This window comes from Gigantopelta aegis, chromosome 4 (assembly GCF_016097555.1).
Source record: "Gigantopelta aegis isolate Gae_Host chromosome 4, Gae_host_genome, whole genome shotgun sequence".
NCBI classification, from domain to species: domain Eukaryota; kingdom Metazoa; phylum Mollusca; class Gastropoda; order Neomphalida; family Peltospiridae; genus Gigantopelta; species Gigantopelta aegis.
The window spans coordinates 40,944,457-40,959,052 of NC_054702.1; the positions used below are offsets into that span (position 1 = coordinate 40,944,457).

Genomic DNA, 14,596 nt, shown 5'->3' on the forward strand with positions numbered 1-14,596 from the left:
CCGCCGTTTCATTTCAAATCGCGGGGATTGTCCTGAACAACAGCCGGTGTCTGGAATCGGATCATCAACTGTAATGAGGTCTTCTTCTTGCCCTGGTGTGGAGGGGGGGGGGGGGGGGGGGGGGGGGGGAGTTGGTTCCGACCTAGCCGCCGAAGTCTTCTTCTGTGTGTGAAGTCTTCTTCTGTGTGTGTGTGTGTGTGTGTGGGGGGGGGGGGGGTGGCGGAACTTAAATGGCACCTATTGCTAAAGACGTTTATAACTCGCCAGCTTCCAGTTTATAAAACAATTTTAGTTCAACCATTAGCAAAAAACATACGAGGCATTCACGTGCACTGTGTGTTTTACGTGCATTTATATGGGTTCATAGTTTGACACCCAATGGCCGATGTATTTGTCGCGCTGGGGTGTCATTAAACATCAATTCTATTTTCATTTCAACTTATTTTCGTGCTTATATTCAATTAAGGTTCAAGCACGTTGTCCTCGGCACACACCTCAGCTATCTGATATGTCTGTCCAGGACAGTGGGTTAGTTGTTAGTTGGTTAGTGACAGAGAAGAGGGTGCAGTGGCCTTACACCTACCCATCGAGCCCTTAAGAACTCGCTCTGGGTTGGAGCCGGTACCGGGCTGCGAACCCTATACCTACCAGTCTGTAGTCCGATGGCTTAACCACAGCGTCACCGAGGCCGGTTATTCCATTATATGGGTTCAAGGGCAAATAAATCTAACACAACTCGTTTCGAAGAATGAATGAATGAATGAATAAAGTCTGGATGACACCACAAGGACGAAAAACATGTAGACACTGGGTATCAGATTTTAGGAGTTCGGTTCGGTGACCATTTATATTAAAACTTGGTCTCTCTTTTATTATTTCCAGAATCTGTGGAAGTTACAACATACCTTAAGCTAGTACAAATTTAGGACAGCTCAAGCCATAACTTAGTTACTGGCGATGTCAGAGGCTAAGCCCGAGACAGGCGTGTTCGAAACCTTCGTGGTATATGAGCATATAAAACGTCTCTCTCTCTCTCTCTCTCTCTCTCTCTCTCTCTCTCTCTCTCTCTCTCTCTCTCTCTCTCTCTCTCTCTCTCTCTCTCTCTCTTTTGGGGTAATTGACTCCAAATAAGACGAATAATGCCGTTTCTTTTAATTATAAGATGGGTCCTGCATGCCACTTGCGTCGTGTATTCAGTCGGGAACATAAAAAGCATGTCTGGAGTTTCAGAATATAAAGAATTAGTAGTGACGTCATGCGTGTGGCTGAAATTCATAAAAAGAGTATTTTCAATAACACGGGAATGGTGTTCATCAACACTAACCAATATGTCGATTTTAAATCCTATAAACAAGAATTGAAACAAATCCCTGCGATCAACTGTACAGCAATAGTTAAACAATACAACAGTAGTTTTTCAGATATAAAAACTCAACCAAAAAAGAAAGAACACATGTTGAAATCTTGAATATGTTTTAGTGTGTCATTTCACCATAATCGAAAACCACTGTGTGAACGTGCCACACTATACCACACATTGCACGTGCATATCGTTTCGGATCACCACATGTCACGTGACGGACTTGAGTCACGACCAAAAACATGATTTTGATGCTGGGAGCCAGTTGTTCGGCATGCATACACCCAATATTTCACTAGGGTATCACCATGAATGCATACTTCGAAAACCCAATTAAAAAAGCCTATAAAACACCGGTCACAAAATGACCGTCAGAGTGCAGTTGGGATGCTTGATGCTGGGCGCAGATACAGTGACGTTGTCAGACGTTTTGGTGTACCAGATTCACTATACAGACACTGAATAATCGTTTGCAGGCCACTGGATGCACCATGTGGACGTGTTGCCATGACCAGCAGTGTCGCCAGACCACAATCCCATAGAGCACTTGTGGAATGAACTAGGCGGACTCGTCCACAGGAGAGACGCACAGCTATTGAACCTTCAACAGCTGCAGAAGGCTCTTGAGTAGGAGTGGAGAAACATCCCCGCTGAGTTCGTGAACAGGACCGTTCATGTCAAGTCTACACCAATGCCAGCAGCGGGCAAACGTCCTACTGATCTGCAGGATGTTGGAGACTTTCATTCTATAAATTGTTCTTTAATTGTTGACCTTTTTGTTTCATGCGGTGGCCACAGTAATGGTCCATTGGCAGCAAACACGTGTGCAACTTGTGATTATTACTGCACACACACCTCCTAAATCGTGTGGTTATCTATGAACTAAATGACTATTTATTACATGCATATCTTTTTTGGTTGAGTATATTGTAAATGTTCTAGGGGCCAATTGTATACTTTATTCGAAACGAAAGTTTACTTCGAAACGAAAGTTTACTTCGAAACCAATTATCAAAATAAATACTGTATAACTAAATTACCTACGACACATTTACCATTACCACTAGAAAAAGGTAGATGGTTTAACAGTTATAAAAACAAATATGTTATGTAAACTTTGTAATACTGATATTTAAGATGAACACCATTATTTATTCAATTGTACAAATCAAAATTTTGAAAACAGTAGAAGAAAATACTTTTAAAATATTATAGAACTAGTCCTAGCATATTTAAAATGAAAGATATGTTGTTGTTGTGTAATGCACCATTATTAAAAACACCTTTCTTAAGTTTATTTAATTTTAAGAAACGTTTTGTGAACATTGCTGCTTCTCCTTCGTACATTTGAGCTATTTTGATTACGTACCCGTTTGTTAACTATAGCTATTCTGTGTTGATGAGTGTTCTTGTCATGCATTTGCATTGTTCTCTTTGTTACATATTGTAAATAGTTTAGGTGTTGTTAAATAAATCCATCCAAATCCATTCAAAGCGCGTCTCGAAATCATTTAGAGCAGAGGATATATATATATATATATATATATATATATATATATATATATATATATATATATATATTAGCAAAACACACACACACACACACACACACACACACACACGAACAAAACCTGATTTGGTGGTTTCCGGTGTATATTTGTTTTGGTCATACTCTTTTAGTGTGTCAAATGTTGATACAATGTATTTATAAATCAGTATTAATAATTTTGAGAAGTCAAAATATATAGCTAGGTTAGCTACCAGTTACTACTACATTGTGATTTGTATTTATTTTCTGTCGTAAGTTGCTTTTGATGGTTATTAAAAGTAATTTACATATTAAATTTTCAACTTTAAAAAACTGCGTTTGTTCGATCAGTCAGTTGTTGTTTACTTGGTTTCCGAATATTCGCTGGTCATTTCCATCTGAACTGAACTGGTTTACCATTCTTATATACCATGAAGGTTTCAAGGATTAGATGTCCATCATGGGCTTAGCCTCTGACATCGCCAGTAAGTCGTGGGGGAGAGTTTGAGGTGGGCGGAATTTAGAATAAACAATTTAGAAGTTAGGTCAAAGACCTAAAGCCAAAAGAGATAGCTGACACTTTCTAATCATGTTTGGAATAAAAACTTAGGTCCAAAAGTAAAATTTTAATGTTCAGCTGAAAAGGTTTTAAAGTGATTTGAGCAATTTTGACGGGCTTTCAAAATAAAGTGTGTCGGATTTAAAGTCCGACTAAGCCCTTACCTAGAGGTGAGGTTCTGGGAAAGGTTTGCTCTACAGCGTGATGGGCTGGTTGACGCAGGTAGTCTTCGATGGGAAGATAAAAGTTGTTAATCAATCGTGGATGGTCTTCCTGTAGGACGATGTTTATGATGCGATGGATGGAGGTGTTGTCCACTCCTACATTCGGGATTGGCTGCCCATCTCTACTGCATGTCAAGTAGAAGTGTTTGTCACCTTCTTTGGTGGTACAACAGTACCTGCCAAGCCCAGATGGTAACGGCCGTCACGATTTTGGTGAAATCGAGCAGGACAGGTACTTCTCATCCGAGCAGCCTCTTACGCAGTTTGCATGCACGACGCAACGTGGGGCACGCGATGGTCCAGCCGGCTACATCAGGCTCTTCCAGCTTCTAGAATGCTGATCTTCCGCCGTTTCATTTCAAATCGCGGGGATTGTCCTGAACAACAGCCGGTGTCTGGAATCGGATCATCAACTGTAATGAGGTCTTCTTCTTGCCCTGGTGTGGAGGGGGGGGGGGGGGGGGGGGAGAGTTGGTTCCGACCTAGCCGCCGAAGTCTTCTTCTGTGTGTGTGTGTGTGTGGGGAGGGGGGGGTGGCGGACCTTAAATGGCACCTATTGCTAAAGACGTTTATAACTCGCCAGCTTCCAGTTTATAAAACAATTTTAGTTCAACCATTAGCAAAAAACATACGAGGCATTCACGTGCACTGTGTGTTTTACGTGCATTTATATGGGTTCATAGTTTGACACCCAATGGCCAATGTATTTTTCGCGCTGGGGTGTCATTAAACATCAATTCTATTTTCATTTCAACTTATTTTCGTGCTTATATTCAATTAAGGTTCAAGCACGTTGTCCTCGGCACACACCTCAGCTATCTGATATGTCTGTCCAGGACAGTGGGTTAGTTGTTAGTTGGTTAGTGACAGAGAAGAGGGTGCAGTGGCCTTACACCTACCCATCGAGCCCTTAAGAACTCGCTCTGGGTTGGAGCCGGTACCGGGCTGCGAACCCTATACCTACCAGTCTGTAGTCCGATGGCTTAACCACAGCGTCACCGAGGCCGGTTATTCTATTATATGGGTTCAAGGGCAAATAAATCTAACACAACTCGTTTCGAAGAATGAATGAATGAATAAAGTCTGAATGACACCACAAGGACGAAAAACATGTAGACACTGGGTATCAGATTTTAGGAGTTCGGTTCGGTGACCATTTATATTAAAACTTGGTCTCTCTTTTATTATTTCCAGAATCTGTGGAAGTTACAACATACCTTAAGCTAGTACAAATTTAGGACAGCTCAAGCCATAACTTAGTTACTGGCGATGTCAGAGGCTAAGCCCGAGACAGGCGTGTTCGAAACCTTCGTGGTATATGAGCACATAAAACGTCTCTCTCTCTCTCTCTCTCTCTCTCTCTCTCTCTCTCTCTCTCTCTCTCTCTCTCTCTCTCTCTCTCTCTCTCTCTCTCTCTCTCTCTCCATAATCCCAATTTTCCAACACTTGGAGTCAGCTGAAAAACACAATTGTATTTTTTTTCTTCACTTTTTTTCAGATCACCAGTGGAAGAATTGTGAAACGGCACATTCGAATAACTATTAAAATCATTATTGAATTTGGAAGAAACGTCCAGAAACCGATATTAAACACTACTTCGGAGTCTCATTTAATGGAAATGTAACAACAATGCTATTCTGAAACTTGTCCATCATATTGTTTCACAGTAATGATAGTATATCATTTTTTTTAATATTTAATATGTGTAAGTACATTTGCTAAGTCCGTCATATTGTTTCACAGTAATTTTAGTATATAATTAAAAAATCTATATTTAATATGTGTAAGTACATTTGCCAATAAAATTAAAACAAAATCAGCATTTTGAATGGTTTTGCATTTTGTATCATATTTTATAGTGGGAATACTCGTTTATTATTCAGAAGTGCTATCATTTTTTTAAAATATGAAAAATGAAAAAAGCCCTGGGTCTGATGGATTCACTGCTGAATTCTTCAAGTTCTTTTGGATTGATTTAGATTATTTTATCATTAGATCAATAAATTATAGTTATATTGTCAAAGAAATGTCTGAAGTCCAAAAGCTGGGTATCATTACCTGTATTCCCAAACTAAATAAACCAAAACAGGTTTTAAAAAAATGGAGACCTTTAACATTGCTTAACTGTACTTATAAACTAGCTTCAGGCTGTATTGCCAATATAATAAAAACAGTACTTGATAAAATAATTAGTAACGATCAAAATGGTTTCATTAAAGGTATTGGTGAAAACATTCAATTAATATATGATATCATGCACTACACAGACGTCCACGATATTCCAGGTCTCCTGCTTTTGGTAGATTTTGAAAAAGCTTTCGACTCTGTATCATGGGCATTTATTGAAAAATCATTAGATATTTTTAATTTCAAAGTCTCAATTAAAACCTGGATTAAAACTCTACATAATAATTCAATGTCAAGGGTGATTCAAAATGGCTCTCTGTCAGAAACTTTTAAATTAGAAAGAGGATGTAGACAAGGCGATCCACTTTCTCCTTATATTTTTATTATTTGCGTTGAATTTCTAGCTATATTAATAAAAAAATAATAACGAAAACATTAATGGAATAACAATCATGGTAAACAATATTTAATATTTCAATACGCAGACGATACAACTTTTATATTGGACGGATGTCCTAGATCTCTGTTTAATACTTTAACACTATTAGAATATTATGCCACAGTATGTGGATTAAAAAATAAATTATACAAAATCAAAAGCTATTTGGATAGGCAGTACAAAACCCTCAAAAGATGTTTGTCACCGTTCAAGATGGAAATTGGAATGGAATTCAACAGAATTTAAGATGCTCGGAATAACGTTTACAGTAAATTTACAATTAATTATTAAAGCGAATTACCCCACAAAATTTAATGAAATTAAACTATTGATAAAACTATGGTTAATAAGGAAGTTAACTGTCTTAGGAAGAATAACCGTATTAAAAACACTAATAATACCTAAAATTACATATTTACTAACTTCACTACCAAACCCATCCAAAAAAGAAGTTGACAATTTGAATAGATTATTTCATAAATTCATTAGGCAAAATAAACCCAATAAAATAAAACGAGTCTTATTAGCTCAAGAATTCAAAGGTGGTGGATTACAAATGTTAAATATATATAATTTCATGATGGCTTTAAAAGCTTCATGGCTTAGGAGACTATTTTTAGGTAACCCAAAATGGATTAAACTGTTTGAATCTACTACTAACTTATCCAATAGAGACCTTGTAATAAATGGAGATTATTATTTGAATATAAAAACAAAGAAATTAAAAAACATGTTTTGGAAAGATGTTTTATACAGTTGAGAGTTAATTCAACAACAAAAACAAATTTTGGAAAAATTAGAAGACATTTTAAGCTCAAATATTTGGTACAACAGCAATATAAAAATAAATACAAAACCATTTTGTTATAAAAAATTATCTAGAAAAGGGAATAATATTTATAAACGATCTTCTTGATGAAGATGAAAATTTCTTTACATTTGAGAAATTAAAAAATATATATAACGTAAACTCACACTTTTTAGAATATTCATCGCATATAAACAGCATTAAGGTATTTATAAATAAAGCAGACAATGTTAGAAATGGCCACTTTACATTGCTAACTAATCCTGTATTTCCGGTAAAATTTAATATTATTCTTAAAAGTCAAACAGGTATTAAAAACATGTATAAATTATTAAATCACAAAATTATTACACCACCATCACAAATAAGATGTAGAAACCAAGGTTTTGCTTTTGACTCAAACGAATGGGGAAACTATTATAAAGTGCCTTTTATAAGTCTCAAAGATACAACTTTGATATGATTTTAATACAGAATTATACACCATATACTAACAATTAATACTTATTTACATAAAATTAAATATATAGATACTAATGAATGTACGTTCTGTGGCAGTTCACCAGAAACATTAACACATTTATTTTACTATTGTAATAAAGTGACTGATCTGTGGCATGCTGTTGTAAATTGAATTTTAAACAAAACAGGAATTCGAATAAAATTAAATAAAACAATTATTTTATTTGGACAAATAGGCTATATAAAAGACATATTTATAAACTGGCTATTAATAAATATTAAATATTATATATACAAAACAAAAATGGAAAAAAAATAAAAAAAATATAATAGCTGCTCAAAATATTTTGCAAAATAAATACGAAATAGAAAAATATATTCTTTTTAAAAACTGTAAATATGAAGAGTATAATACAATCTGGGCACCATGGAAACGACTCTTTAGTCAAGAAAGTAATCTGATGGAAGAAAATAGAAACAATTATCAAGCGAGCGCTTGACGTGAATTTTGACATTGTTACTTATCACTATAATTACTACAATAGCGTTTCTTTTTAACAATCATTCTTTCTAAACTTGTATATTTATTTTATGTCCCTATTACATCAACCAGCCAATTTAAATATATTTCTGTCAACTAGCCATTTATAATGTGTTATTAATATTACTATCTACAAGTACATATACATTAATACTAAATATATCATCATCTACATTATTTGTGTAAGTATTACTGTTACTATAATCAGCATACTACCACAATATATATGTACTCCTAGTATTCAGCGTGTATAATTTAATTCATATTTTGTGAGGGGATGAATCAGGACACCCCAACCCTGACATCGTCAAAATTAGCTGGGTACAATAAAATATTTTTTAAAAATAATAATTAAAAAAAAAATATATATTAGTACAAAATCAGCATTTTGAATGGTTTTTCATTTTGTATCATATTTTATAGTGGGAATACTCGTTTACTTGCGTGTGAATTCTTCTTCATTCTGACACATTTTGCCATAGATATTCATGTTTACGAACCACAGTACTTCTTTTGTTAGTATTGTACGTTTACCAAGACTATTATTGGGGTGGTTCTTGGGGTTTTTTAAACGAAGATGAAGTTATTATTGGTTAAATGTCACATCATTCGTCTTCAAACGGAAGGGTGGGGGGTTTTTCGAGAAAAAAAGACAATAATCTCAATTAAATCTACTGATCAGTAATAAACCAAAATGATATAACAACTTTTAAAGGCTTACCACTGGCCTGAACAGATGTCGACGTTATTGTTCTACAACTGTGAAACTGGTCATATTCGAGCGCAACATAACCCAGTGGTAAAGCGCTCACTTCGGCTGCATTCGGTCGACTGGTTTGTGCGCTTCACGGTAAACCAAATGGCCACGTTTGGGAACCAATCAAATACTTCGCGAACGTTAGCGAAACGTTTGCTGGCTGAACTCGGCACAGATATCACACATTTACAAAATAAACAATCATAAAAGTACATAAGTTAGTCCTTGTGGAATTATGAGAGACAGTATAGTTAGTACTAAACCAAATAACTTCCGGCTGGGTTAACGTTCGAGGTGCACCGATCTTTTGATAAAAAAAGTTAACACCATAAGTCCTGTGATTGGAGATAAATGTGAGTGTGTTGGTTGTAAATAATGGTTCATCTGGACAAAAAATCTATGCAATTTTATTTCATCTAATAGCAATGTGTCAAGTAGCCTTGTGCTTGAAACATGTTTGGGGTACCTGTAAAAAGAAAGTACTCAAGTGTAGGGTAGTCATAGACGCTACCCGTTATCTCTCAAATTCATACTGTAAAGATTTCAATAATTTCTTTTTACATGGTATTTGACTTACCATATACAACTGCTCTTAAATATGGTATTACATATAGGCAACCTGAACTAAGATTTTAATAGCAATTTATTTTTCATGTATGAAATTCTGACAACTCTAATGTTAGAATCTACCAGATCCTGGTTGTCATAAAAACAAATAGCTGGACACTTTTTGAAAAATGTATGTTATCAGTATAGGTAGTACTAAACCAAATAACTTTCGGTTGGGTCAAAGTTCGAGGTGCACCCAACCTTTGATAGAGAAGTGACACCACATGTCCTGTGATTGGTGATAAATGTAAGTGTTGGTTGTAAAAAAAATAGTTTTATCTGGGACATAAATGTATGCAATTTTATTTCATCTAGTACCACTGTGTCAAGTAGCCTTGTGCTTGAAACATGTATGGGTACCTGTAAAAAAATACTCGAGTTTTGTGCGGAACTAGGGTAGTCATAGACGCTACTCGTTATTTCAGAAATGAGCAGCTTGAACCCCATTTTTCTTATTCACTTTAAGGGTGAGGGGTGGTAGTATTTATATCCGTGGCGTTTATGTCGATTGATACGCTGCAGGTAGGAGTTTTAGCCACATATGTTACTATTGTCGTCTATGGGATTTGATTTGGTAGTATATACCCTATAAGCTACTTGGCTAAGAAGACATTTAATATCAAACTCGAAATGGACAAAAAAATTCCAATCTGTAACAAGTTTAACGACATAAACTATGATTACGTATGGAGATATCATATTCAACTAAAAATTAAACAAATCAAAAACAATTTTTGGAAACGATATTACAAAGCTGGTTTACCATTCAACAGAAAGAAACGCCTGATAATAATGAAGATTTAACGAGCATAAACATTTGGTACAATAGTAACATTTTAAAAGACGGCAAACCTTTTTATTTATAGGAAGTATTTGCATAGTATTTATTCAAGGTCTAAAAGACGAAAATTGGACATTAATTAATTACAATACATTTATAACCAAATACCAAGTGCAATCCAATTTCTTAGAATATGCTTCGTTAATCAGAGCTACAAAATTATTTATTAGTAAACAACAAAATCAAACAACCAACATTTGTATATTGCTTGCAACCCGATTCTTCCGTTTAAAATAAAAATATTTTAAAACGATATAAACCTAAGTAAGCAAATATACACAATATTAAATCGCATTACAACAGTTCCTAAGTCTCAAAAAAGATATTGGGGTTTGACTTCACTTCACAATTATAATGAAAATATTATGCTCTACCATTCAAAACTTTTAAAGACCTATCTGCATTATGGTTTCAGTATACAATTTTACACAGGATAACCGCTACAAATATATTTTGAATAAAATAAAATATGTTGATTCTAATATTTGCGACTTTTGCCATCTTGTGCTAGAAACACTCGAACACTTATTTTATGAGTGCTCTAACGTTACAGTCCTATAGAAAACAGAAGAATGGGCATTAAAAAAAAGTGAAACAATTTCAATTGGATAACCAAAAAAACGGTTTTATTTGGTAGCATAAAAAGCATTGTTTTATTAATTGGTTGATTATTAATATAAAGTATTATATACATAGAACAAAATTATAAAAGATCAGATTAAATAAAAACGCAGTGCTAAGATTTATTATTGATAAAATACAGATTGAAAAATACATATTTTATAAAAATTGCTTATACAAAGACTTAGATGATAAGTGGGAACCTTGGCTACAATTCTTCAAACAAATTGTATAAATTCTCTCTCTCTCTCTCTCTCTCTCTCTCTCTCTCTCTCTCTCTCTCTCTCTCTCTCTCTCTCTCTCTCTCTCTCTCTCTCTTCACTCACACATCCACATATTCACACATGCATATGTATACATATATTATTTAATAAATGCATTATATACTCATGAGTGTTTAGCTTTAATTATGTATTGTTTATGTATATTCAATAATACAATGTACAGCAATGATTCAAGGCCCCCAACCATGACCAAGCTTACGTTTCTGGGGCCAATAAAACAAATTTAAAAAAAGAAGGAGCGTATTTAGCTCAATCGGTTGAGTTCTCGCTTGAGGTGCTTCCGTCTATGGATCCTTTTAACTGATTAAGTTTTATCTCGTTCCAAACCAGTGCACCACAACTGGTCAAAGGCCATGGTATGTGCTTTCCTGTCTGTAGGAAAGTGAATATAGAAGATCCCTTGTTGTATTAGGAAACATATAGCGAGTTTCCTCTGATGACTACGAGTCAGAAATTATCAAATGTAGCCGATGATTAATTAATGTGCTCTAGTGGTTTTGTTAAACAAAACAAACTTCTATATTAAAGAATTGAGAGGAAACATGGAAGTATTTCCGATAAAGGATGTTGCGATTCGGGCTGGTGTTTATACACTGTGTGGAATGGATATTGGTACCATCTTAACACCAAACCTTGCTAGCACAAGTAAAGAAAAAAATTATTAAAGTTTTGTATTTTATTAATGACCTACTGCTGGGGGTCACTTACCAATATTCAAGTTCGTATAAGTTCATATAACTTCAACACTGCAGAACACATTACGCATAATAACGCATTTCTTTCATTAAAAATTTTAAATTTCAACTGTACGGCGAATTGATAACACTAGTTGTTTTTACATTTTCGAACATTAAAATGTATTAGAACTGGCGCATTTGTTGGCGTATCTGTTTGTTAAAAGTCTTCAATAAGGGTCTATAATTGTTTTATTATCAATTATAACCTAAAGTTATATGTTAAGTCATAGTTTAATCGCAGTGTCAAGATATGTAGCAAAAATATAGCTACGCCAGTACCAATATCCGGTGGCGTCCCATACAGGATAACTTTTGGCTCGCCTGTCAGCATTTTCACTCGCATTTCGCCGCAAGCGGGCTGCTACTTTTATATATATATATATGTATATATGTATGTATGTATATAATGGAATTATATAAGTAGTATTAGCCTTGAGCTGTATTATTTTATCGATTATTTCTGCACTGTTAATCGTCGACAACGTGAAATTCAGTTTGCACGTGCATGCATGGTTCGACATGCTCCGTGTAGTATTTGGTCAATTTGTTTTACTTGTCTTACCGACATTGTTGTCAAGTGAACGAAAACGCTTCAAAATTTGTAAAAAAAAAAACAACGTTTTTCACATTGTAGCAGTTTTAGTATGCCAAGAATACCCAATAATTTACGCGAACGGGCGATTCGCATGCTTGATGCTGGCATGTCAACAGAAGACGTTGCAAGGCATGTTGGGAGTTCTAGTCGAGCGATACGAAATCTTCGCGTAAGATTTCGAACGACAGGAAGAACCAACGACTTGCCACGTCGTGGACGTCCGCGTGTTACAACGCGTGGTCAAGACCGCTATATCATGAACACGCATTTGCGCAATCGATTCCAAACTGCCACTGCTACTGCTGCTAACACACCTGGGCTTCATAATAACCGAATCAGTGGGCAAACTGTTCGTAATCGTCTGCGGGAGAACGGTTTACATGCACGACGTCCTTACGTCGGATGCGTTTTAACGCAACGTCAGTAGTATAATTTGTACGTAGCGGGGACAACAATGGGAATACAATGTATATGCCTCCAATACAATGGATATGCACCTCCGGTACAATGGGTCCCCACTCCAGTACAATGGAGACGTCCCCTATTGTTCTCTCTTAGTACAATGGAGACATCCCCTATTGTTCTTTCTTAGTATAATGGTGACGTCTCTGATTGTTGACATTATTACAATAGATATGCACCTATTGTTCAGTGGTACAGTAGGTGACACGCGTCTAGTGTAACGTTGACCGAGTTCTGAGTATTGTTCGGAGGTACAATCGGTGACACGTGTCTGTTGTTAGGTTTGACCGAGTTCTGAGGCTTATTATAGACGCTACGAAATACGTAGGAAACCGGGTTACTTTTGTTGAAGCGTGTAACGAGGACAGTAGGTACAATAACCCCCTTTGAAAAGCGGGTGTTTTTGAAAGGTGTTATTTTAGAGATATATGTTGAAATACTCTTTTGACTAGCAAACCAGTTGAAACCAGTTTCATTTGTTAGCATTATCCAATAACAACTTGTCTTTTAACGAATGCATTTGAATATGTGTTATAAGATAAAGAAAAGTGTATTTTAATCATTATCTGTAACAATTGCGTTAGAAGATGATCACTAACGACAAGAAACAAGATGTCTACTTCAGTTGGAAATATGTTTTAAGATGCGAATACAGTTTTGATGAAACAATAGTAAGAAAATCTAACCACTGGTTTAAGAGTCGTACGGAATGCGTTATGGATTCTAAAAGTTCCTTCTGTGATTCGACTAACAGTACCAAGCGAATAATTACCAGGAAAATACGCCCATCTCGTGTTCTCGTGGATGAAGTGGATGTAGATGAGAACAGAATATGTTTAGAGAATTGGTTATCACTGAGTTATGCGATTGAGATATGTAAACTAATTCAGCGACTTTCTAAGGAAATGTGTATGGGATGCATGTTTGATGAGGAAAGAACTCATACTTGTAAAACATTGTCCCACGATGATATGATTAAACGCTACTATCCCATAGCATTAACTGAAATGAACGAAATCGACGTCAGTGCCAGGTGGATACGCCTTGTTTTTGATGATCCTGATGTTTCAGAAACCCCAGGTTTTATTTTGTGTCAGTACCAATGCAAAGACTATTTGGATATTAATATTAAAACTGTTGAATGGATGGAAATACTAAAAGAACAAGTATTGAACATGCTGCAATTGGAAGATCGATTTGAAAAGTGAACATGTGCGTAGATATAAATTAACGTCACAGAATACATTAGGTCAGTTCAGTGATGTCGTTCAGAGTGAAACCTAACACTGAAAAGAATGAACGTGACAAGAACGAACTTGAAAAATATTATACAAAACCGAGAGACGCTGGAGCTTTCTATGGTCCGAAGAAATTTCACGATGCTTTGAAAAGACGTGGTTTAGAAAACTATAAGTTGAGTACGGTAACACAATGGATGAATGACAACGATGCATACAGTTTGCACAAGCCGATCAGTCGATCATTCAAGCGTCTCCGTGTTCGTGTTAACAAAAAAGATGAGATGTTTGATATGGATTTGATGGACGTTAGTCGTCATTCAAAAGTTAACAATGGAGTTAGGTACCTGCTTATAGCTATTGATATTTTATCAAGATATGCGTGGGTCATACCACTAGTTAAC

The 14,596-nt window shown here is 35.6% G+C and overlaps 1 protein-coding gene across 1 annotated transcript in view; it reads right to left on the reverse strand.

The window, feature by feature from the left end:
* Positions 1-14,596, reverse strand: part of LOC121370560 — a 407,496-nt gene that overhangs the window by 115,124 nt on the left and 277,776 nt on the right. The window lies entirely within an intron of this gene.